The 8,260-nt window shown below is 37.8% G+C and overlaps 1 pseudogene; it reads left to right on the top strand.

Moving 5' to 3' along the window:
• The first annotated feature begins 3,203 nt into the window (after positions 1-3,203).
• LOC118455234 (uncharacterized) lies at positions 3,204-4,866 on the top strand (annotated as a pseudogene).
• The last annotated feature ends 3,394 nt before the right edge of the window (positions 4,867-8,260 follow it).

Raw genomic sequence — 8,260 nt, 5'->3', positions numbered from 1 at the left:
CTGTTTTCTCTCTAGTCCATCTCGTTCCTTCCTCCGGTGTCATATTGTGCGAATTGTGTGAGTCTATGTCAACTTCTGCTGTGTTCGCTCATTTGCCCTCGTGTGTATTTATGTCTGTGTCTCCCTCTGTCCTGCGTCGCAGTCTCCCTCATGGCTGTGTGTTTCTCAGTTTGTTTAGTTTCCCGTAATTCCCCAGTTTTTCTTTGCAGTATTTTCCATTCAGCAATAAAAGCTGTGTTTTTTTTAGTTAAAGTCTCGCCTATGAGTCTGCATTTGGATGCTATCCTGCATGCTTTACACAGACGTTTCATGACACAAATAATACTTTAAGACTCCAAAAAGGGCCTAACACTTATAAAGCTACTTACTGTACTATTGTACAATAGTATACAACGTGACTACACAATACAATGTAAAGAAACACAAGGTTCAGGGATGAGTGTGTACAAGCAAACTTTTCTGACCTTTTTTTGGCTTCGCACTGAAATTAAGAAAGCAAAATTTTTCTCTTTCTTTCTACGGAAACCTCAGTTTTATTCCAACAAAATCTCATATTCAAATCAAATAACTGAAGCAAATCTGACTTATTTTTAATTACTTTCCCCCAAGAAACTGGAAAAACACCACAAGCTGTACTTGTTACAATAAAATATCTTTTTACCATGTAATGTGATTATTTATGTGATGGAATAACAAATCTGCAGTATTGCTCATATAATTACCCTTGAAGATGCTGATGTATTAACCAACCAACGTATCTGTAACTGAAAGATAATTCACTTCTGAGCTAAAATATCAGTTTGCTGTGGAAATCTTCTTCCAGTTGCTGTCGCGTCACTAGAGCCCTCATTCCTCAGAGATTTAGACCGGAAAGGAGACGTGACTTGCAATCAGTAAAATCCACTGAACCTCAGCGTGGCCACAAAAACATGAACAAAGAAATTGTAGCAGCATCCAGGCACCATCAGGATGGCAAGTATTTCCTATCTGGGGACTAGAGCGCTTGGTAGTGGAATTTATCTATCGACTGACAGTCCTAAAGTGGCAATTTTAGTTTGGTGGTACAGCTGAAGAGAGAGAACTTTTTTCAAACAACTCGTTTTGACACTTTCTGATTGTTTGTTTTTTTAAAATAGTCCTTTCAGGGTTTGTTCCCAAAGTATCACTGTCTGTGTGCATGTTCCTAGTTGAGCTTGTTTACCAGGATCACTTAGACCGCAGTCTCTTATAACAGGTCCTGACAAGGCTCACTCTTGGCGTGAGTGCTAACACAATTCCACACATAAGATTACACCCACACCCCAAGACTGTGTATCGAGTGTCCGACACTCTATGTGTTATATAGCCTTACAGAAAGTCATAAGGAAAGAGCGATACAATAGCTTATTTCACAGTTTCATCTTTTTCGTAGAAGGATGCTGGCTCGGCTCCAGATATTAGCTCATCTGTTTCACACAGGCCAGGTGCAGAGACACTTACCAGAGGGAAGTTGGCATTTTGCAACAAACTCATGAGTCAGGATCACCTGTAGCGGATAACTTGAGGTTGTAACAGTTCAGGTCATAGCGCTACCTTAACTCAACCTAGTTTTCATGCATACAGAGAAAATATTCCACCTCCCACATGAATGAAATCTTACAGATAAGAGGACTCATAAAATAAGTTGAGTTAAAACATTCAGTTGGGTTATAGTGGCAGCTAATTTAAAATTGAGCGCCGTAAACAGTAAAGAAGTTGCTTCAGTACTTCAGCTTTTACTGGAGTATTTTTTGACACAGGTATCTTTACATCTACTTAAGTAAACAAAGTCTGTACTTTGCCACCTCTGGGTGCTTTGAGGTTAGCCCGGGTTCTTCTGTGAGTGTCCTCAATGTTACACAATGGGTTTTGAAGTATTCAATTGGATATCCATCGGGGCCTGGGGCTTTATTGTTTTTTTTAACAATTTAACAGCAAGATATTTCTTTCTCTAGCATGTATTGACCAGATGTGCAAATCTTTGGTGGAGTTAATTGACGTATTATGGTCACTGTCATGGTCAGTTGTATATAACGGTTGATAATAGTTTTGAAATTCTGAATTTCTTTCTGCCATCATCTGTTTTAATACTGTAAATGTATCTTTCAGTATCTTCCTTTTTGATTTGCCACAATAGTAGTTTGGCAACCTTACAACCAAATTCATCATAATGATATCTAGTTCTGACATATCATCACATAAAATTAATTTTTGTTTTATGGTACTAAGTAATTCTGCTTGTTTTGTTCTCGAATGATCTATTTCCAAAGGCCTTATATCGTTTTCTAATTGAAAACGCTGCTCCCCTTTGTGTTTGTTTTTATATGAGACACATGAAATATGTGACCTCTCATATAAGCTTTAAGCGCTTCCTGTATATTTGAATGTGAGGAGGTATTTAAGTTTAATTCCAGATACATGTCTATTTTAATATTCATAAAAGTAATACATTCGGGGGCTTTTAACAAATATCCTTTAAATCGCCACCTAGTAGGAAAATTCAGATTGGTAGAGCTCCAAATCCATTTTTATAGGATTAGGATCTGAAATTGTAGCAGCTTAATTACTAGCTAGTTTTAATTTGTGAGAGGAGTGTCTGTGAAGCCAAAAACATGCCTATTCTTGAGTAAGTAAGTAATGAACAGTTGGATAAAATTAAAGTCCCCAACCCCCAGGCCACGAGAGTTGAGGCTTGGGTGTGAAAATTAAAATCATTTTTAATGTTAACTATGTTTCCCTATGTCTTTTCCTGTATGAATGAGTATGAATCTTTTTTTTTAACAGAAAATGTATACTGTCCTGAGGTCAAACCCAAAGGGTGAGGAAATTTTCAATGAATACGACAAAACTGAAACACTGTCAGATCCAACTTGTCGACAAATGGTCAACATACTGGTTGCAGATATGATGGAATCACACGGGTAAGAATTCTTTGATGATCTTAAAAAGCAGTGTTGAGTGAGCAGAATAGCAATACACTTTTTGGGTGGCTGTAGCTCAGGAGGTAGAGCAGGTCACCTACTGATTGGAAGGTCGGTGGTTCGATCCCTGGCTCCTCCAGTCTGCATGTCAAGTATCCTTGGGCAAGATACTAACCCCAACTTACTCTCCGATGCATCCATCGGAGTATGAATGTGTATGAATGTTGTTACAAAGCACTAAGTGTAGATAAAGTGCTTGTGAGAATGGGTATGATTGGGTGAGTGAGGCATGTTGTATAGAGTGCTTTGAGTACTCCGTGAGAGTAGAAAAGCGCTATATAAGAATCAATCAGTCCACTTTTTTTGTTTTTGAAATGAGGACTGACTAACTGTGCACTGGGGATTGCAACACTTTTTCCATATCTCCAAGATCAGTACTCAAAAAATGGTTACGTAAGTGTTAGCGCTGAAACGCAACATCTCTGTAATTTATGCAGTGGTACTAAATATGTATTCCTTTGCTCCATTTTTCTTGTTGGGTATGTTTTTTGTTTGTTTTTGTGTGTGTGACTGATGTGCATGCATGAGCAGGAACATTATTATGATCCGGAGGTCAATACTGGCTATCTTGCTTGGAGACTCAAGACTGTCCAACACAGTATCGATGATGGTGCTAGTGGGTGTCCCAGGCCAAACTTCAGGACAGTCCAAAACCTGAAGAGAATCTTTGTTTGTTAGTGGACAGTTTTTTGGTGAGGAGTGCAGAGAGGCTCTGTCTGTTATTAGACACTCAACAGATAGGTCTGTGGTTAAAGAGAACATGAGAGCCACTTTTGATGCAAGATCATCAATCTTGGATGTCTTCCCTCATTTCCTTGATACACCTGGGTTGGTGAGTATATTTATAGACATTTCATGATATTAAACTAAATATAACATTTAGCCAAGAACAGTTAAGTAACCAGTTTTTGGTTGCTGTTTTGTCTTATTAATAGATTGATCAGAGTTTTGCAATTATGCTTGGAGATGAAGCCTCTGGAAGATTTCTTACAAAGTGGCCTTCATATTTCAAGCAAAAAGTCATCGCAGAAAGTCTTCCATCCGGTCCTTGTGTTGAGGGGCATCTTTTGATCCAGAGCCTTCAAATGATTGGGGTAAATTTGGACAGTGTTTCACAAAAAAAAGCTCTGCACAGGCAGCCAATGATCTTGTGAGATTTGTCAAGGTATGCTCTATTAGCATTTTTTTGTAACAACTTTTTATAATTAATGATTTTTGGTCTGTTTGCTGCACAAGTTAGTAACATGGTAAGCCCCAAGATAAAAATGAAATCATGCTGTATCTATAGATATGAGAAGAGATAAAATCTGTCAGGGCTTTCCTTTCCAAAAGAAGTTAATCGACAGATCTGGGGTCAGTGCACACTCGTGGCTCCTGCAAACAGAAGAATGTGAACTTAACAAATAAAGCATTACTCTTTTTTATTCTACTTGGATCTATTTGTGTTAAGACAGGTTACTTGCTTGGGCCCATAGACCTTATATGAAAGCCAAACAGTTGAAAAGAAAATTTTACTCATGACTGAAATGTACTATTTAAATTCCAGGAAGGCGTCAGCCTCACTACTTTCCTGGAGAAAGCTGACACCAGGCAGCCCTTCCTTCTCTGCATTGGTGAGCAAAAGAAGAACTTTCAGAGGTTCTTCATCATTGCAGACCAGAAAGCTATACCATGTGATGCTCCAACTTCAGTGGCTGCTTTTGATGGGCTATTCAAAGCACACTTTGTCTTCAGCCTCTCATATGATGAAGCTCTTACCAGTTTCTACACCTTCATTCAAACCACAATCTACAACATTGATTTTGGAAACACAAAAGAAATCCCTCGAGTCAAGGAACTTAGAGCACGTCTGCTGCGAGACCGTTAAAAGGTCCACAAACTTAAAGGAGGGATTAAACATTTAACATTTAAAATTTCAACATGATTTATATCTAAACAAAAATCTGCATTTAAAATGTGGAGAGCAGTGATGTCTTTCATCTTTTTGTACTTACAATTAGAGCAGGGCGATATGGCCAAAAATATTTATCACGATATATATTTGAAAATTTGCGATGACGATATAACTGACAATATAATTGATGCGAGACAAAATACAACTCTACAACTTTACTAGCGCAAAAACACACCATCCATTTATTTTCACTTAAACAAGCAGCTGTTTTTTTTATATGCATTAAAGCTATATAAAAATTTAACAGTGCAAATGCAAATTCCTTGCTGAAAGTTTAACCAAAAGGCATTTCCAGTAGAAATGGGCTGACATATCCTGAGCATAACCATGTATAATATCCAATGAAGTTAAAAAGAGGTGCTTTGCAACATTAAACTGCAGTGTGCCAAATAAAAAGGTCAAATACATATTTTTCAGACCATAAGGTGCACTTGATTATAAGACACATTAAGTGAAACAAAGCAGTCAGATAAATCAAACTTTATTCAACTCATTCTTCTTGCTTCCTCCACTTCTGTACCATTGATTCATTAATGCTGTATTCTATCACAGCTGCTCTATTCCCATGTTGTTGCAGTATATTAATGACTAACTTCGTATTGTGGATAGATTATCTCAGTTGACTGACTGACGTTTGGTCCATTTACAGCATCCTGCCATGCGATTGCATTTGTCTCTAACCATCAGGAACCTTCACGTTAACTTTTATCGAGTGGAAAAGTGTTATTGCATTCATCCTCCAGCTTCACTGTTTATGTTATGCTAACATAGCTGTGTTGCTAGCGATCACGTAGCACATCATTATATACCAGCTAGCCCAACTTCAGTAACCCTACAAACGTCACTGCTGTTTAGTTTCCTGTCTTCATTTATGTTGGAATTAATAGCAGAGCATGTTTAAATTTTTTCTGAAATCTCTCAGTCAGAACATGCTATATCATGCTTAGGTAACTAGCGAACCTAGCGAGCTAACTTCAACTAGCTTCCTGCTAACTTCTGACTCCGTTAAATGTAATAAATTCTGTTTTCATGGATGCCTGGATGTTAAACTTCATAGTTACATTTAGTAAAGCAGCAATGCTGATGATTTTATTAAAGATGAAAGAATTTAGACAGATTTTTACTCTCAGTGATGCTGCAGTGTTTGTTTGACTTTGGGACCAGAAGCGGAGGGAGTTTAGGACCCAGACTATTCCCAGCAGTGTTGCCAACTCCTCAGTAAGGAAAATCGCTATTGGCTGTCCTAGAAGTCGCTAAATGACGTCATCGCCTAATTTGCATAATTGGTCATGCTCGTAAACTACGCTGTAGGAGAGAGAAGTAGCACCATGGACGAGACATAAAGTGAGTGAAAAACATCCTAAATGCATTTATATTTACAACTACAAGTTACATTTCTTTTAGCAATTATTGTTTTAATATCATAATTCCCACCCTCCTCCTTTATCCGGGCTTGGGACCGGCAAAAGTGCCCCAAAATAGGCACTCTGGCGGAGTTACTTTTTTTTTTTTTTTTTGGCTTTTTTTTTTTTTCCTTTTTAACCACACAAGAATAAAGGTAAAAGAAGAACATTTTTAACCATCATGTTGTTAACAAACTATATTAGCAATCTAAATGGACCAAAAACAGACAGTAGAAATAAACAGTGGCAATGCGAAAAAATGCTGGGGACTGATTGGGTTTGTTTGTTTGTTTTTCCAGACATCCAGGCTGTGCTGGCTCACAGAAAGAGTGGGTCTTCCTCATTTTTGTCAAGATTCTCTACTGCAGGTTCAGCAACTGTAGCACTTGACTTAAATGAGTATGCAGCTGATGTGCCAAAAAGCTGCAAAACATTGTCAGGCAGCTGGTGCTCATAGCAAGCCTCACCAGACAGCTTCAGTCCATATCGGATGTACAGGATGGAGTTAAGGCTCTGCAAGGACATCCGATTTCTCAGTTTGCTTTTTACCACACTCATCTGGCTGAATACTCTCTCAACTTCAGCATTTGAGTGTGGCAAGGACAACACAGACACAGCAGCCTTTGCAAGTTCTTGAAATGGGTTGATATCAGCTGCATCCCTGTACTTCCAAATCTTTGTTGTGTATCTGACGGACAAACACCAAACCAGTTCCACATCACTGAAGTTGCACCATTTTTGCAACGGTTCATCCGTTTCACTCAACAATCGGCCATGTGCGTATGAAAACAAAGGCACTGTGCATGTGCGTTTGACCCATATTCTATCGCGATATTTCATTTTCTTATCGTTGCCTAACATTGTACCGGTATTACCGTGAACGGTATAATATGGCCCAGCCCTATCTATTGTGCGAGTCATTAAATGTTGATTCATTAAATGTTTCAACTACAAATTGGGTTAGAAATTATAGCACTGAATACCAGGTTGGCTTGTTTTTATGTACTGGAATGTCCAGCGATCTACCAGTCTTTAAGAAAATTTGCTATATCATAATACGTGAACAACATGAATTCATAATAGGCTGTACTGTCAACACCTTGTACTTTGATGAACACTTTCATGCAAACTGTATTGAAGAAAAGAGTAATGAGCATGCTATTATTTGCATTGACCAGCTCACCTATGTCAGACCCTTTGATAAACAATATTCTAATGAAAGCGAGAACATGTACATTAATCCATATTCTTACATGTTTTAGAAAATGTTTTGAAATTGTGTTGCATATAAAAATAAATGTTTTTCAGAAAAACATCGGCTTGTTTTCATGTTTTTTTCTAAAAGATCAGACCAGTAAAATTTACACCTTTTAGAATTAATTAGAAGATAACTCTTTTGTAGTTAAAATAAAATACTCTGTGAGAGTATTTTATTACAAACCTTTAACACCTAGTTAGTGTTAATGAGTGTTGAATTATCAGCTCCAGACACATTTGATATTTAACACTAAATCAGAGTTAATGTACCAACTCTCCAAAAAGAGTTAAATTAACACTCACTGGTGTGGACCCATATAGACACTGTAATAATGTTGAAATCAAAACTGACAGTGTTAATTTGGGCATGCTGGATTTGCTGTGTATGAGGTTGTTAGTCATCTGAAGCCTCCATATCCTCTACTGATGTTGCTCCACCTCAGTTATTATTATAGCAATCTGTTCTTGCTATTTGTGTAAACATGCTACAGTTCAACCTCTGTTTATGAAAACTATCCTGGATCCCTCTGTTTTATCAATTTTTAGGCCTACAGTGGGGCAAAAAAGTATTTAGTCAGCCACCGATTGTGCAAGTTCCCCCACTTAAAATGATGACAGAGGTCACCTCTGTCATCATTTTAAGTGGG

The sequence above is a fragment of the Neolamprologus brichardi genome, chromosome 23 (genome assembly GCF_056152115.1).
Source record: "Neolamprologus brichardi isolate AB-2024 chromosome 23, ASM5615211v1, whole genome shotgun sequence".
Classification (NCBI taxonomy): Eukaryota; Metazoa; Chordata; class Actinopteri; order Cichliformes; family Cichlidae; genus Neolamprologus; species Neolamprologus brichardi.
The sequence above is the reverse complement of the archived record's forward strand: the minus strand, read 5'-3'. Positions and strand labels throughout refer to the sequence as shown.